The 17,409-nt window shown below is 40.7% G+C and overlaps 1 protein-coding gene across 6 annotated transcripts in view; it reads right to left on the bottom strand.

The window, feature by feature from the left end:
• The window catches only part of DST (dystonin), a 675,093-nt gene that overhangs the window by 149,849 nt on the left and 507,835 nt on the right, over positions 1-17,409 (bottom strand). The gene's annotated exons all lie outside the window — the stretch shown is intronic.

Below are 17,409 nucleotides of genomic sequence, written 5' to 3'. Positions count from 1 at the left end.
AACTTCAGTGAACCACTGAAAACCTATGTCTTGCGCCCCGTTTTTACTTGTGTTTGGTTTATTTGGCCAAAGACTCTGTATTTTCTCTATGTTGCACACTGGTAATTATTGAAATGCTTATTTAAATATGAACTCCAGAAAAACATCCACATTTAAAGTTTGAATACATATATAGGATCAGTTATATCTTCTATAGCAGTGGTTCTCAACCTGTGGGTCGCGACCCCTTTGGGGGTCGAACGACCCTTTCACAGGGGTCGCCTATGACCATCGGAAAACACATATTTCCGATGTGTAAAGAGCAGCTACTGTGTAGAAAGCAGCTGCTGTGTTGAAAGCAGCTACTCTGTTAAAAGCAGCTACTGAGTTGAAAGCAGCAGTATTGGAGGTAAAATGACACTTCATGAATTATAAATAATGTTATGGTTGGGGTCACCACAACATGAGGAACTGTATTAAAGGGTCGTGGCATTAGGAAGGTTGAGAATCACTGTTCTAAAGGTTTATTCAGTTCTGCAGTGTAATAAATCCAGCTTGGCAACACTCCTAGTCAATCAAGGCTGCCTACTCCCCTATCTGCCCTTAGCCTGTGACTGGATCAGCAGCCAATGATCAGAGCATCTCTCTCCTCCAATCAGCATGTTTCTTGACAGCATTAGTGCTTACAGTATAGTCTGATTGGTTCAGATCAATGCCCAGCCCTCCCCCACTCTGACTGCTGATGTGCACAGAATTACAAGAAGATGATATCACAAAGAAGTCAGGTACTTACGCTAGATATAATTAAAATTACATTACTATTTTTTTAAATATGTGACTGCATTACATTTTGTGTATTTACATATGGCCGCATTTCAGCTTTAAATTAAAAAAAAAAAAAACAATTACAATTGTACCAGTCTCCTTCCTGTCCACATACCCACCAGAAAAATGGTTAGGAAGCATTGCAAAAAATACTTGGGAAGTGTAGCTGCAATAAAGAGTCACTGTATTATCAAATCCATTCCTGTTGTTGTCACAAAGCAGAGAACAGAGGAGCCATAGTGCTTAAAGGGACTTTATGCCAAAACATGCCAGTGATGTCAGGAAAAACTGCTATCAGCTACAGTCCTCGGCAGCTGTGTATTTAAAGTGACTTACATAAAGTTGTGGGATTTCAGGTGACAGGTTTTTTTTGCCCTTAAAACCCCAGTCTCTATTTCCTCCACAACTGTGCCTTGTGTAGGTATTAAATGAAGACAAAAAGATCTCTAGAAATAATAGTACTTTTTAACTCTTAAAAATGTTAGATGTTTAGAGCTTATTTTACCGATTCTATAGATTTTATGTTTAATGTCTAAATGACTGCATATTTTCAAAGATTTGTATAAAGGTAAGTAGTGATAAAAAAAGATGTGATAAAAAGTTTAGTATTTAGTTTGTATTTTATGTATTTTTTTGTTGTTGGTGCTGACCATAAACATTTTTTGCAAATGCAAATGTCAAGTTCATTCAACAAAAGGTGACTAGGTGATAAGAACTTTGGGATGCTATAGTGAATTCCAAGCAGTTAAAAGTGATTTCTGATTGGCTGTTAAGAGTTCTTTAAAATGTCACAAAATGCTGTGATGTTCAGGAAATATAGCCTGTTGACAAGAGGGTAGAGACTTTCATTGACCCACCATCTTTGCTTGCTCTCAGCTGCTAGTGTAAAACAGAACCTTGAATTGGTTGTAAAGGCTGAAGGTTTTTTTACCTTCATGTATTCTATGCATAAAGGTAAAAAACCTTCTGGGTGCAGCAATGCCCCCAGCCCCCTCAATATTATCATGAGCCCTATCGAGATCCAGCGATGTGCATGACAGCCTCGGCTGTCCTGGGTCTCTGCCTCCTCATTGGCTGAGACAGCAAGTGGGGCCATTAGCTGCTGTCAATCACAGCCAGTCAGCCAATGAGGAGAGAAAGGGAGCAGGGTAAGCCCCAGCTCCTTGTGTGAATGGACACATGGAGCAGCAAGTGTCCCCATAGCAAGCTGCTTGATGTGGGGGGCACCTGACAGAAGGGAGGGGCCAGAAGAGCCTGCGGGGTACCTGAGAAGAGGAGGATCCAGGCTTCTCTGTGCAAAACCACTGCAGATAGCAAGTAAGTATAGACATGTTTGTTATTTTCCAAAAATAAAAAAATAACCTTTAAAATCGCTTTAAAGTGGCAAGAGTCAACTATTTAGAGGACTTTGTAGAATATAGTTTGCATTACTTTAAAAACACAATCATTGTTTGCACAGAACTAAACTGTATAATCTTTCTGAGGTTTCAAAAGGAAAAGAAACAACTGAACATTTACCACTGCAGTCATCACTATTTTTTTCATTATGCTAGTATGTAAAAATAAGTTATCACCATTATCTGCAGGGTGGTCTTTGTAACCAAACATAGGACCTGCCAATATTAGGCCACATGAACAACAATTATATAAAAGAACAATGAGAAAAATGTTTTGCACATACATAATAAAAAGAATACTCACCACAACAAGCTGCAATATAACATCTCCCTACAAAAATCACTCTACAAGATTAAAATACATTAAATAATAAATATTATTTAATGCAATAATACATGTATCACATGTTTAAGCAATTTATAGAATGCACATAAACATTGTTATGGGTCACAGGAATATTAGTGAGTACACTGTTTGTGGTCCAACATTCCAAATAGAATTTTGAAGAGTTTACATTTTAAGGGTTCTAATAACTGTCTTTAGCCTGCTTCTATTTTTTTTTTTGGATAGAGTCTATCATTGTTTTACAAATTGTGATATTTTACCATCTGTTACATGTCTCAATAAAATTAGTGGTTTGCCTATAGTAAAGCATAGTGCTAGGGTTAGCTCAAGTCCAACAGAGAGTCCATAGTTATATAGTCACATATAGTAAGTCTGGCTGAAAAAAAACAAAAGTCCATCCAGTTCAACCATTAAAAAAAAAAAAGTTATAATCCTATACCCACAGTTGATCCAGAAGAAGGCAAAAAAAAACCCAGCAAAGCATGATCCAATTTGCTCCTGCAGGGAAAAAAAATCCTTCCTGATCCCCCGAGAGACAATCAGATATTCCCTGGATCAACTTTACCTATAAATGTTAGTATCCAGTTATTTTCCGTGCATTCAAGAAAGAATCCATGCCTTTTTTAAAGCAATCCACTGAGCTGGCCAGAACCAACTCTTGAGGGAGTCTATTCCACATTTTCACAGCTCTCACTGCGAAGAACCCTTTCAGTGTTTGAAGATTAAATTTCTTTTCCTCCAGATGTAAAGAGTGCCCCCTTGTCCTCTGTGATGACCTCAGGGTGAATAGCGCTACACCGAGTTCACTATATGAACCACTGATGTATTTACATATGTTGACCATATCCCCCCCTTAATCTCCTCTTCTCAAGAGAGAATAAATTCAGTTCTTTTAATCTTTCCTCATAGTCCAAGCAGAGTTTTTCTTACTAAGATTTACCATGGATTAGCTATAACACCCAAATGTATAGGTGGTCATTATGGATGGACATGTACAGTACTGTCCACAAATCTTGTAGCTGCATTATCGTTTTATCAGTGTGTTAACAATATTATTATTTGGTCACTATATTCTTTAACAAATGTTTTAAAGGCTGTAAGCAGATTATACAGACAGAAATTGTCAACAGGAGCCATGTCAAATACACAAACTAAAACATGCAGACATTGGCTATAAGAGGCATCAAAAATACAGCCAAAGAGAGTGCAATAAAAAATGTACATAGCAGCACAACAGAGAATAGAATCATAAACTGAAGCCTGCCATATATATACCAGTAGTAAAAACACATATGGGTTTATTTTCTAAAGATGCAAAGTGCAAAATCAGACTCACTTCTGCATAGAAACCAATCAACTTCCCAGTTTTATTAGCAAAGCTTAATTGAACAAGCTGAGGTTAGAAGCTGATTGGTTTCTCTGCAGAAGTGAGCCTGATATTGAACTCTCCAGCTTTAATAAATAAACCCCATAAAGTCAAGTATAACACCCATGTGTAAATATTGATTGAGCTTCTCCAAGGAGAAAAAAAGGAGAAATCAGCTCATTAAAGGGTTGCCTAAACCAGAGGATACCTTACTGATAAGTTGGAAAGGAAGAAAAAATGTTAGAAAGAAGAGAAAAAGAGTAGAAGGAATAGCAAGAGAAAAAGGGGTCCCAGGGGATCTCGTTAGCCAAAGAATTAGGTATTTAAAAGAAGATGGTCAAATCTGGAATGATGGGCATAATCAATCAAGGGGCACCAGACCCGAAGGAATTTATCAATGGAATCTGCCAAGATAGTTGTCAACTTTTCATAGATTAAATCATCACCCCTCTCCCATGGCCCCACCACTGCTCTGACCTCCACTTCCACCCCACCCTACATTCCTCATACTGAAGCCCCCTCAACACTCCGCACCTTTGACCTTACTACCATTGAGGAAGTCTCCAAGGTTCTCTCTGATGCCCGCCTCACCACCTGCCCCCTCGACCCTATGCTCCCTCACCCACATCTTTAATCTCTCCCTTTCCTCTGGCACTTTCTCCTCCCCTCTGAAGCATGCACACATCACCCCCATACTTAAAAAGCCTTCCCTGGACCCCAATGACCCGAACAACCTCAGACCCATCTCCCTGCTCCCATTCACATCCAAACTCCTCGAGCACCTAGTCTACACCTGCCTAAGCTCTCACCTAAATGACAACAACCTCCTCAATCTCCTACAGTCCGGCTTCCGTCCCCTACACTCCACCGAAACTGCCTTACTCAAACTCTCCAACGACCTGCTAACCGCCAAAGCTAATGGCCACTATTCAGTGCTCCTACTCCTTGACCTCTCTGCGGCCTTCGACACAGTCGACCACCCCCTCCTCCTCAAAAAACTACACTCCCTAGGCCTCAGAGATTCTGCTCTCTCCTGGCTCTCATCCTACCTGTCAGAACGCTCTTTCAGCCTTACCTATAATGCTACCACCTCCCCCTCACTCCCCCTCTCTGTTGGGGTCCCTCAAGGCTCTGTCCTCGGGCCCCTTCTCTTCTCCATCTACACCTCCTCCCTTGGCCAACTCATTCACTCTCACGGCTTCAACTACCACCTATATGCCGACGACACACAAATCTGGATGTCGCTCCACTTCCTTAAATTGAACCTCTCCAAAACCGAGTTTCTTCTCTTCCCCCCAGCCCAACTCATGCAGACTCCACCTCCGCAATATCGCCAACATACGCACGCTCCTAACCCCAGAAACCACTAAACAGCTCATCCACTCCCTCATCATATCACGACTCGATTACTGCAACTCCTTCCTTACTGGCCTGCCTCGCCGCTGGCTATCCCCGCTTCAGACGATCCTGAATACGGCTGCCAGACTCATTCACCTTTCCAACCACTCCATTTCCGCCACCCCCCTCTGCCAATCCCTCCACTGGCTTCCGATTGTGCAACGGATCAAATTCAAAATCCTAACACTGACGTACAAAGTCGTCCACCATACTGCCCCGAACTACATCACCGACCTAATATCCCAACACGCACACTCCGCTCCTCACAAGACCTCCTTCTCTCTAGTTCCCTGGTCTCCTCCTCCCATGCCCACCTCCAGGACTTCTCCAGGGTGTCACCCATCCTCTGGAACTCCCTGCCCCAACCCATCAGATTATCACCTACTTTCCTCTCCTTTAGGCGCACCCTGAAAACCCACCTCTTCAGGGAAGCCTACCCCACCCCCTGCTAACTTGCCGACGACCTCCACTCTTCCTACCACTCCATCCCCCACAGCTTTCTCCTCCTATGCCACCATCCCCTCCCTCCTAGATTGTAAGCTCGAAAGAGCAGGGCCCTCGATCCCCTCATGTTTTGCATTGTATTGTTACTGTTCTGTCACATGTTCTGTCCCCCTTTGTAATGTACAGCGCTGAGCTACCTATTGGTGCTTTATAAATACTTTATAATAATAATAAAAATAATGTCCAGAGCCCTGCCCATAGTTATTGCTTCATTGACGGAGTCACCTCAACCACCCCCTTACATTCACACATACATTTATGAACATATAGGTTGTCCTCTTGTACATAAAAAGTAAAATATAAATACAAAATAGATCAAACATTGACATTCTGAAATTCTCCTACTCATTTACAGAATGTAGCTGGTGGGAATACTGTTGCTTGACTAAAAGAAAGCACTGTGTGCAGAAATAATTTACTTAATATGCCTAGTAAGCCACAGGAAAGTTTGGTATATTTCAAGATAGGTACTTTATTAAAGTAGAACCCCGGGGGTGCATGCGCGGCCGGCTCCGGAGATGGACGCTCAGTGAGGAGAGCTCCGTCCTCCCGCCAGTCTGACAGCGGCACACTCAGACCCCAGGGTATCTAATTAAGCAGCAATCGCTTGCCTTCCCCTCGCCATCCGAACGGGCGATGACCCGCCGCCGCAAGACACCAGGGAATCCAGGGAAAATGACGAGTTTTTTCCCTGCAATCTCCTCAGGCTCCCAAGATGGCGCTGGCTGCACAGCAAACTGTCTCACAGCACAGCAGGGAGAGAACACAGGATCGCAGACAGCATACCACCCAGATGTCAGGCTGAGAAGATCCTTATACCCAGGGGACCCGGGTGAGTTGTCTCCCCCCCCTGTCCCCCTCATCCACTAGCCCTGCTAAATCCAGGCCCAGACTGGACACAGGATCACCCCCTGACAGACAGTCATCCCTATCAGCCACAATTCTGACAGGAAACACTCCATCTTTAATTGAATCCTACCCTGCCTCTGACCAGCCTATCACAGAGATTACTATGAAAAACATGCTCCTATCTCTGCGCCAAACGCTACATAACGACATGATGACATCACTATCGCAAATCTCAAATACGGTTCAATTACATGAGACGCGTATCCGCCATATTGAGAACAAATTAGGAGAAATGTGTACCACGCACAATGACCTCATAGATGCCCACACAGACCATACAGATGACATCGAACAAATTAACCTCAAATTGGCAGATTTAGAAGATCGCTCCAGGCGAAACAACATAAAATTCCGTGGTATACCGGAATCCGTCACCTCAGAAGCCAGTGTCCCATATATTCAACGGTATATGAAAAATGTAATCCCTGCCCTCACAGACGTGGAACTAGCAATAGATCGAGCACATCGAATCCCCAAACCGTCATTTCTACCAGCGTCGGTACCCAGAGATACACAGGCGCGTATACACTTCTATCATGTAAAAGAAAAAATTATGCTCGCAGCAAGGAATTTCACCTCAGCTTCCTCAGACCAAGCAAACATTAAACTGTTCGCAGACCTATCCAAAGCCACACTCGCCAACCGTAAAAAGCTTATCACCATAACTAAAGCTTTACGGAACCATGGGATTGGATATCAATGGGGCTTTCACACAAAGCTAAATGTCAAACACCAAGGCAAATTTTACACAATTAAATCTCTAGAAACAGGCATCGAATTACTGAAAACGTGGAACATCATTCCAGTGGACTCCCAACGATCAACACCCAACAGGCCACAACGGATGGAAGCAGAATGACCATAAATCCACACACAATTGTTCTCTCTTCTATCCCAATACCCTGGGCCTCACCAAAGCAGTACCTGGCGATCGGCCCTAGATCGAATATATCTAGACTTCAAGTTTGTTTCAGGCATGAGCTCCCATGTGAGTCATGCCTATCCGTGCCTCCTCAGTCTACAGTAGCTATTTTTGCTACACATGTTACCTGTTTTTTTTACAGGTCTTTTTTACCCCTGTTTTTTCCCCAATCTACCAGTCAACAGTCGCCAACACCACCCTTATCAAGGAACCCATTTACACTAATGAACACTCTCACTACAACCAAGTCCAACCTATACCTAGTGAATTATAGACTTACCGGTTCACCACCTCTGTCAAACGAGACAACGCACATCTTAGCAATTCCTGAATCGCCATCGCAACAAGATTCTACCCATCTACTACCAGTAATATGATTACTATATTTTCGCTAAATGTCCGGGGCCTCAACTCCCCCTTCAAAAGATCTTTGCTCTCTAGAGAAATTTGCTCCATACATCCTGACATTCTATTCCTACAAGAGACTCACTTTGCATCATCCAAAATTCCTAAACTCAACATTCCCCACTTCTCCAAAATGTACATGGCAACAAACCCCAAAAAGAAAAATGGCGTTATTACAGCCATAAAAGACTCCCTACAATTCCAGCTCATCTCTGAAATATCAGATCCTCAGGGACGCTACCACATATTAGTCTGCAAAATCAGCGATACTCCATATACATTGGTGAATGTCTATGGTCCCAACTCCAACCAACTCCAATTCTTTAACAAACTTAATCCCATCATCGCTCAGCAAAGAAAAGGCAGAATACTTATCGGCGGAGATTTTAACATCATCGACAATCCTCTTCTGGATTCCTCTTCAAAAAAGAGAGCTTCAAAACAGTCCTTTAACCAATTTCTTCACTCCAATGACCTTTTTGATATCTGGAGATGTCAACACAGTACAGAAAAGGACTATACCTATTACTCTCCGTCCCACCTTTCATACTCCAGAATCGACTTCTTCATCACTGACAAGTGGACCCTACAACACGTCACTTCCTCCAAGATCGGAACTATTACATGGTCAGACCATGCTCCAATTACCATCTATCTTGATGACATACAATATTCCAAGATTCCCCGAATATGGCGTCTGAATACAACTTTGTTGAAAAATCGTGACTACAAACAACAAATATTAGATGCTCATAAGTAATTTTTTGAACTTAACGATACACCTGATATTTCCATATCCATCCTTTGGTCAACCTATAAAGCATACATGAGAGGTATTTTGATTCAATTAAATTCCCGTATTACCAAAATTAGAACCCAACAAATAGACAAACTCCTCATATCGATTAAATCAAAAGAAGAAAAAAACAAAAATTCCTCAGACCAAACAACTTCCACATCCCTCACTGCAGATAGAAACAAACTAAGATCCCTCCTACTATACAAATACGATCTAAATCTCCAAAAAATGAAAGCCAAATTCTACTCATTAGGTAATAAAGCCAGTTCACTATTATCCAAAACAATAAAACAAAAACATTTAAAATCCAAAATAGCTTCAATCAAAAATCCGTCTACAAATTTCCTTCACACTAACCCACAAGAAATAGCTAATACCTTTGCAGAATATTATCAAAACCTATACAACCTCAAAAATGACGCAAACACCATTCAACCGACAGTCACATCCATCCAACAATTTCTCCACAAGACCAACCTCCCCAAACTATCCCCGGACCAACTTGACGCCATCTCTATCCCTATTTCCCCCAAAGAAATAGAATCAAACATCAAAACACTCCCACTCAACAAATCTCCAGGAAATGACGGATACCCTAACGAATACTACAAGCATCTTTCCACAGACCTATCCCCATATCTTTCCAAACTTTTTAACCACGCCGCCACCACAAGTTCATTTCCCAAGGACATGCTGCAATCCATTATAACAACCATTCCAAAACCTGACAAAGACCCGCAACTTGTCCAAAATTACAGACCAATTTCACTACTCAATACTGACATAAAATTGTACGCGAAAATTATATCTCGGAGACTTCTCCCATACCTCCCCACTCTTATCCACCCAGACCAAGTAGGCTTCATCTCAGGTCGCCAAGCACCCGATGCGACCAGAAGACTTATTTCCCTCTTACACAACTTAGAAAACACCAAATACCCCTCCTTACTCTTATCTCTAGATGCAGAAAAAGCATTCGACCGGATACATTGGCAATTTATGCAACTCACTCTCCAAAAATTTGGGATCACAGGCTGGATGCTTAACGCTATCTTATCACTATACTCACAACCATCCGCCAGAGTTTTGACAGATGGCACATTGTCTGACCCCTTCGATATCTCTAACGGCACCAGACAAGGTTGTCCACTTTCCCCAATAATATTTACTCTCCTTATTGAACCCCTAGCATCCAAACTCAGAGAAGACCGATCCTTCTCAGGTATCACACATCTCAACATAGAACACAAAATTAGCCTATTTGCAGATGATATCATACTGATGGTAACCAACCCAAAAACGTCTCTTAAAACAATTCGCTCACACCTCAATGACTACTCGATAGTATCATTCTATAAAATCAATGAAGCCAAATCCTCCATACTAAACCTCCACACTCCACCGCATATTCAAACCCTACTAGCGACCAAATTCCCCTTCTCATGGGAAACAAACCACATCCCTTATTTAGGTATCAAACTCACACCAACAACGGGTCAACTATACTCCGCAAACCACAAAACTCTACTTGAAAATATTCCTCGAGAACTAACCACACTCCGTACTTCAGAACTCTCCAAATTGGGTCGAGTGGCAACCTTAAAAATGCTCATTCTACCCAAAATCCTATACATATTCCGTACACTCCCAATCACAATTCCTAAATCATTTTTTTCTACCCTACAAACAATCTTCACAAAATTCCTTTGGAATTCCCAAAAACCCAGATGCACCACAAACCTATTAATACGCCCTACAACGAAAGGAGGGGCAGGTCTCCCACACCTCAAATCTTATTACACCGCGACACTCCTGGATCAAATGTACTTTTGGTGGAATCCATCAAAGGAAAAAACTTGGTCCATAATGGAAACCCTCTCTCTTTGCCCCTTGAAACCCCAAAACATAATCCTAATTCAACCAACAAACCACATAGAACACAAAATAAAACACCCCTGTATACAAGCCTCTCTACAAGCCTGGCGTGATCTACTGTCCACCAATTTCAAAGACATCAAACAAATCCCAACTCCAACTAACTTACTACATCTGTTTATACCCTCGTTAGACCTATCGTATTGGACAAAACATGGCATAATTAATATTTAAGACCTCTACACCAACCAATCTATACGCCCCTTTCATGCTCTTCAAACAAAATATAATCTACCTATATCTGAAAATTTCACATACCTAAGAATTACTCACTGCCTACAAACAACAATAATACCTCACACTACCAAATTACCATCTACAGCATACCTTTTTCTCACCAAGTCTAAATACCCAGGTAAAGGCATCTCTACCTTTTATACGTACCTCAATAACCTACAATTCACGCTACAAACTACCTCTCTTACCAACTGGGAAAAAATCCTATCAGAACCAATAACTTCACAATGCTGGGAAAATGCTTTCACAAATACATATAAAGCTACCCGATGCAGCTCCCACTGGGAGTCATACCTAAAAATCCTCCACCAATGGTATTTGACTCCGGTCAAACTCTCTCTCTATTACCCAAACCACTCCCCTGCATGCTGGAGACAATGCGGGGAAACAGGCTCAATGATACATATCCTGTGGTCTTGTAAATCAATTAGGTCCTTCTGGAATACTACCTTCCAACTAATATCTGACATAACCAAAATTGTAACTACCCCGAATCCCTCATTAGCACTTCTACATATCGAGATTGAAAAATTTCCCTCTCACTCCCGCACAATTATCACCCACATTCTATTTGCGGCCAAAATAAACATCACTAGACTATGGAACTCAAAAAACACCCCCTCAATCACCTCACTGATTACAGACCTCAACTTCCAATGCGAAATGGAGAGAAAATGGGCAATCAACACTTCCTCCCTCCTTAAATTCAACCACAAATGGACCCGATGGTTAAATCACCCAAAATGCTCTGTACAACCCTGATAACACTCAACATATAAAAACATCACCTAATCCCTGACTGGTACATCCTTCCCCACCTAGTTGCACCTCTCCCCCCCCCTTTCCTCCACCCCCCCTACCAATAACCCCCCTAACATCCCAACCCCACACCAAAGTTTTTCATTCATATATAAATACCTCTGATGATATAGCTAATTAAGACCAAATTCCTCAGTGCCTCAAAAGTGAAATAACAACTACACTGCTCAAATGTACAATGTTTATTGTATTGTATTATGATATGAATCAACAATGTTTTATTTCCTTGTTCTCCCTTTCTTTGAAAACCCTAATAAAAATATTTTAAAATAAAGTAGAACCCCAAGCTAGAACTAAACATGACTGACCTAATGGTGAACTACCATTATATTGACCAGCATTAAAAAAAGGTATGTACAGTAAGCTCCGTTTTTAGCATTAGAAAGCTGCCAAATGAAAGGGATTCAAGGAACACCATGAGAAAAGTTAGTCAACATCAGAGGTGACACTAGAAGCAACAGAATCAACTTCTAGTTTTCTATGTCTCTGCAACCTAACATGTTTATTGATAGGTGTACTTTGCCCTGGGGTAAATGTTAGGTGCCTAAATAGTGACATCCAACCATACCTCTTATCACTAAACACTTTTTTCAGGTTGACCATAAAGTGTAAAGTTCACCAAAAACTATTTTTTAGTTTTGCAATGAACAGGGAAGGTTTATAACATCAGTCTGGCTGAAAGGAGAAAGAAGAGGTGGCACCAATGAGGGCATCACTCGCAGAGTTCACAGACATCACATGTGTACTTCAGCAGGGCCTGAGTGTCTCCTAGTGCTAGTCCCCTTATTTCTGTCTGATTCCTGCTGTTCAGGGATTACTGGAGGATCATATCAAAACAACCTCAGGTACTTATACTAGTTGCATTATAAATGCATTTAATGATTTTTAATGAGAACTTAATTGATTTGATTGGCATTGTTATATTTTTAAGAAGTTCAACTTTGAACAGTTTAAAGTGTTGCTAAACCCACAACAGTAAAATCAGTCTGTATATGCAGTAAAGCATGCTTGTTATACTCACTGTGGAACCTACGGGGTTAATCTTCTGCATTGTGTAAAAAGGCCATTTGATCCTGTCTTCTCTGATCCTCCTCTTCAAATGTCCATGTCCTATCTCCTGCTAAGACAGACTGACCCCATAGCCATTATGCACATGCTCAGTTTATTGTGTATTGCTAGGTTGTCTTTTTGGAGGAGAGTGCATGAGATCAGCACAGGGCCAATCAGCACTGTCCAGACAGAGGTCAGGTGTTTTGCATCCTCCTAGAGCAGAAAGAAAACTCCTCCTACAAGCTTTAATCAATGTTCTGCTGAACACTGATAGAAGTCACAAGACCGCTCTAACTGTTGAGAAAAGGTATTTAGCAGTTTATATTTACTAAAATAATTGCACTTCCATGTTCTGTGTACTGTGGGAGACCAGATATAGTGAATGCAGGGTCCTGGGTTTAGTAACACTTTAAGCATACTTATCCATTTAAGCTCCAGAAGATTTTACCCCCATCATGTCTAGGCCATATTTTGCTATACAGCGTTACTTTAACTGGTAACTGTGCGGTCATGCAACGCTGTATACAAATGAAATTTATCATTTTTTTCGCACAAATAGAGCTTTCTTTTTGTGGTATTTGATTGCCACTGGGTTTTTTTTATTTAGCAGTTTATATTTACTAAACTAATTGCACTACCATGTTCTGTGTACTGTAGGAGACCGGATATAGTGAATGCAGGTTCCTGGGTTTAGTAGCACTTTAACTAGCACTGATTATTACATTTACAGAATAAATAGAAAAGTGCTTTTGTCTTTGTACCTTAAAAAAAGAAAAAAGAAAAAAAATGAGTGATAACTTCCCTATTTAGTAACATGTTGCTGGTACACTAAAGCTGAGAATCATTGTTTGAGGTATATCAAATCTGACACCATGTATGTGGAAAAAGAAGTCAGGGTCAAGTGGTAAGTTAATAGTGTGATTCTGTAGTGGGCTGTGGGTAAAAAGCTTCTGAACGGGTGGAAAATCTTTAAAGTCTGAATGTTAATCATTTTAGTCTGTGTGCTATAAGAATTTTTATTCCCAGAGAAGAAGGAGCATCCCAGATGATATAAACCCCTATAATCTGCTCTGAAAATGCAGGTAAATGCATTTGTGAAATGGATGCAATACAGAGGTGGAGACACACAATGATACTAACTGTCCAGTGACTTCATTGCTCCATATTCTCCTCTCCCCCATTTTGTGCTTGTTCACATATCCTCTCCTGTCCTTATTTAAACCCACAGCACTCAGCTTCACCGTTAAAGCTCTTCCAAGGGGAATATGTCTAAAATGGCAGGAAGAATTGAGAAATTATTTGGAAATTGAAAATGTCAGATTATGTCTGGAAATACCTGCGTACAGAATGTGTGAGTGCGAACAAAGGCAATACAATGTACATCAAAAGAAAATCCCAACCCTAACAATTGATAATCCATGTGTCCTAACAGAGGTGCCCAGGTGTTGGCACATACAGGAAAATAGGACCTAATGGTTAGTGGTTTCTTATTTAAAAAATAATAGGAATGCTCAGCAGTGATAAAACTGGCAACAAACAAAGCAATCAGGTTGTACAGTCTACTTAGTTCAGCTTGAATATGATACCTGTGTCAGATTATACAGAATCCAATCATAAGAATTGCATAAGTGTGTATGAAAAGTAATTGGATTCACATTTCCAGCAGACTATAACATGGGTGTTGTTATTGTACTATTTAATGCAATGATGTCAGCAGGACTGTACAGTCAATGTTTTTTGTGTACCCGGTAACTTTTTGCATAATCACTTACATAGTTTTTTAAATTCTGCATGTGATGACATTGCATGATATTTGTCCTGTAATCAACACATCGGAAGAATAGACAGCAGCAAAATATTGTAATGTATGAGCAGCTTCAGGATTGTATAATCCTAAATTTACTCTATAAGTGAATTCCTAAGGAAACATTTAAATACGTGTCAGTCATATTACCAGTACCAGGAGTTTTAGAATTGCAGAACCTGTGCAACAGCTACAATGCAAAATGCTTAATTCCTGCACAATACATGAAAAAAACTAAACAAAAGCATTTATAGCCTATAGTAAACATTCAGATTACATTTGCAAATTTTCCCATGCAGACTAGACAGGATAAACAAAACAAAAACTTCAATTGGTTGGGAAAATTAAACATAAAATATACCTGGTACATATGTTCTGCCTCTTTGAGCACATTTAAATGCATCATCTTAAGACAGAAATAAACTTAAAAAGAAAACATGTGATGTCAGGTAGAATGTTTTTAGTATATAAGACTCTTTATAAATCTCTTCTGCCAAAAATTGCCTTACCTTCTTGTTTTAAAATGTACTTTGTGTACGTTACTTGCAGTGTACATGCAGTGCAGTGCAGTGTACTGTCCTGGCCCATTATCGGCATCTGTTAGATGTTCCAAATAGAGCTGTATGCCAGGACAATGTAACACAGGCATGCATGTATTACATCATCAGTGGCTGACCAATGGCCAAAGAAGGAAAACACTGGACAGGGAAAAAACAGAAGAACATGGCAGTAGACATGGTGATGAGAGGAACTCTGCATGTGCCAGATTTAGTTTTACGTTAATGAAAACCTGTATTCAAAGCAATATGGGGGCTGCCATTGTTGACCTACTTCTATTGATCATCGACCATGGCTTCACTCCCTTGCTGGCCAAACCACTGAGATGAAGCGTTATTGCTGCTCTCATGCTAGCAAATAAGGTTCTTCAACATTTGGGGCAGCAAAATGCACAAGCTTGGTGTTGCCAGCCATGTGACATGGCTCTAATACTTGTTGCCAAGGTGTCCCTGGCCTCAGTACTATACGAGTTACTAATCTGCAACAAGAATGCAGTTTAGGAAGTCAGACTGAAGTCAGAACTCATGATCTAATCTTGGTCAGCACCTCGATAAAAAATCTCAAAGCCACTTGATCAGTACCCAGCCATGCTATTTCAGAAGTACAGCAATGGCTCGTTTTCAGCAGTTTAGTGTCTTCTTACAGCTTTTTAAACCTTGTCTTTAACACTTCAAATTTTCAATTATAAGTATCCCCACCATTCTGTATTGCCTAAAGCCGGTCATAGATGGAGAAATTTTCTTACCTGCAACCATAGGCTTCAGGATTAAGATAAATATCAGGTAATGGAGAGCCCTTGTTAAAATCAAATCATCGGGCATCAGTAGGAAAAATGTCACTTACATGATGGCAGGATACCCTGTTCCCCCTATACAGTGGTGGTGTCATGCTGCTGACTCTACTAATTTGTGTTGTTCCTGGGACTATGCAGGTACTTTCGGATGGGAGGTCAATTAGTTACAGATCAATGGATCTCTAGCAACCTTTGGAGGAACCCTAGAGTTCCACAGAAACCTGGGTGAGAATGACTGTTGTAGCCTGACAGCTCAACAATAAGTAAACATATAGGGATGCTTCCATGCTTTTTCCAAGTCAATCTTCCTAGTTTTTGCCTAAACAGCAGGTGATATTTACAGTAGCTACATTTTAGGTGATGAATGATAGCATGTTGCTTGGAGTACAGAGTTACCCACAAATGTTTTTAGTTCTTGTTGGTTTACATCCAGCTAAACAAAAGCCCTATATAATTCAGGCAATAACAGTGAATAGTTAAATATACCCTAATTAACGATACATTTAGGGCTCATGTACACGGGCATTTTGAAAACTCTTCTGACCACTGGAAACTGACTGCTAGAAAACGTAGGTTAAAAAAACTTTAGTTTAGCCACATTTGCATACCGCGTTTATGCGCGTTTGCGTTTAGAAGCGTTTTTAAAAGATAACCTCAGGAGACCCTCCCAAATGCCCAGAATGCACTGAAAAATAGTAAACAATGAACTATTTCAGACATTTTGAGAGAAATAGAGAGAGCATAAGCAGAGAGAGCAGTATGTTTTGAGATTACCTGTCTTTTCTGGTTGTATTCGCTATGGATCTCATCATGAGCATAATGCAGCATGTTCTACCAATTTTTCCTACACGTGAAACCTGGAACTGACTACACTGGTGTACTAGGTCCATTTGAATACATGGAAAACGCTTTGCATGCATTTTTGATGAAGAAAAAAGGCTCTGGACAGCATCTGGATACAAACCTGTCAAAAAAACACGCCTAAACGTAAACACTTGTTAACTGCATTTACAAGCGTTTGGCGTTTGAAACACCGGTAAAATCTACTCCTGAATGCAATTTTGGTGCGTTCAAAAAAACAACTGTAAACTCAACTGCCTGTAAACGACTATGTGTACATGGGCACATAGGAAAACATAAAGGAGAGTTCAAGGGCTGCTGAAAAAAAGCTCAACTGCTCCTAAATGTCAGTTTAGCAGCTGCAGTGTACATGAGCCCTTATGAATTAGTGGAACAAAGTTGAGAAGTCTTTGGTTAAGCACACAGATCTGCCTGCGTGTGTGAGCCCATATATTGGAATGTACATGGTCTAATACATGTTTTTGATGGGCTATCTTACAGGTATTCAAGTACAAAGCATTTG

This window comes from Staurois parvus, unplaced genomic scaffold, assembly GCF_062004578.1.
Source record: "Staurois parvus isolate SC_StPar_1 unplaced genomic scaffold, SC_StPar_1.0 ptg000652l, whole genome shotgun sequence".
Lineage (NCBI taxonomy): Eukaryota > Metazoa > Chordata > Amphibia > Anura > Ranidae > Staurois > Staurois parvus.
Note: the sequence above shows the minus strand (reverse complement) of the source record. Positions and strands in the feature narration are given on the sequence as shown.